This window comes from Hyaena hyaena, unplaced genomic scaffold, assembly GCF_003009895.1.
Source record: "Hyaena hyaena isolate Hyena2069 unplaced genomic scaffold, ASM300989v1 scaffold_1246, whole genome shotgun sequence".
In the NCBI taxonomy this organism is placed as follows: domain Eukaryota; kingdom Metazoa; phylum Chordata; class Mammalia; order Carnivora; family Hyaenidae; genus Hyaena; species Hyaena hyaena.
The window spans coordinates 424389-426179 of NW_024081884.1; positions in this window are offsets into that span (position 1 = coordinate 424389).

Sequence of the window (1791 nt, forward strand, 5' to 3'; positions counted from 1 at the left end):
GCCTGCTGTCACCTCTGTATATGACTTTCTGTCTCACTGTGAGCTGACTGGTTCAAAGTTCTCCAGAATTTGGCACATGCATCTAAAATGCAGCCATAATGCACTCACATCCTTCCAAACCCCAGTGATTCTGCATGTCATTCCTTTGCCTAAAATTTTGTCCTCAACACTCTGGCAATCTCAATGGGTAATGTCTATATCTTTCTCAGCTAGGCTATCCCTTCACTGGAAGGTATTTTGGATGGCATTTCATCTCCAGAACACTCAGGGAACCTACCTTTTGCTGGACTTTGTCTTACCTTCTTGACTTAGATGGTTTTTTTGTAGGTTGTAACAGAGCCTAGATGTTGGAATCCAATAGACTTCACTTTGAGCTCTGGCTCCATTTTTGACTTGAGGTTTGATCCTGGAGCGTGTTAACTGATCTCTCTGGGATTTAGCCTCATTCATCATACTCCTGGGAAAATCAATGGTACCTCATATCATTTCTGAGGAGATTTGATGAAATACATAAAGACCTCAGCATAGTGCCTAGAAAATGTTGGGATATGACAAATGTTTATATCATTTTACCTATATTACACTGCATTGTAACTACTGTCTTATTCCTCTATGTCCCCATTGAACTGTGAGCTACTTAAAGGAAAGTATTGGATCTTACCCAGCTCATATTACCAGAGCCCATCTGATTCATAAAAAGTGGGCACTGAATGCGTATTTGTGGAATCTAATTGAGACAAACACAACAGCATATATTTTCATGGAATATGGCAAGTCCTAGAGTAAAGCTATGTAGAAGGAGAAGAGAAAGAACGAAGAACTACACTGAAGTCCAAAGGGCACAGATCACTAGAGAACTCTCCAGGTTGCCCCCAATTAATTAGCAAGTATTCTTTGGGAACATTTGTTCAACCAGGTTTGAGTCACTCTAATTATACTGACTTTTTTTTCAGTCTACTAATATGTTATGCAGTAATGTGCTAAATGTCTTGATAAAATTGAGAGTTGTTCCCCTAAACTATTTGGTTAATCATTTCTGAAAACATAAAGGAAACCTCAAAAAGATTAGGGAAAGGAAGAAAGTGAATGGGGTTAATAAAGAGGAAGGAGGAAGGTAGGGAGGAAGGAAGGGAAAGACGTGCTCTGGAGTGAACCTCTGCTAATTTTAGGTAATTGCTACTTTCTCTAAGCACAAACAATTGATACCTGTGATAATCTATTTTAGAATTTTGCTGGAGATATGTTCTGGATATTTTTCTGGTTTTGCAAATTAAGGTTTTCCTTCTTCAGATCACACTGATCCCTGGTCATCTATGATTTAACCATGATTTAAAAAAAAATCGTTAATAGGCTTTTCACATTCACATCTGGACCTCTTTTTAGATTCTTTCTGTAACCTGAGAGATAATTTGCCTGGCCTGGAACCTTGAACTCATTTGAAGCAACCAGGTTATATTTTAGTATGTCTTGACTTGTCTTGGGCCGCAGTTCGCTCTTAACTCTGTTTGCTCTACCCTCTCCAGTTTGAAGATCATTCTTCGTGATAGAGACCACAAAATCAGAATAGGAGTTGAATAGTTCCGTTTTCCCTGTGACATCTGTTAACATTTTGCTGTGTGCCCCAATCAATGTACCTATCCCTTTGTTCTTCTTTACAAACAGAGCTTAAAATAGCCTTCTGTTGTCCTTGGCAGTTTTTCAACCTGTAGCCAAGCTTTAGCCCTCCTGACAACATTCTTAAGGCAGTTTTTATATTGGCTTCTTATCATCTTTTCAGCCTTTCATTTTAGG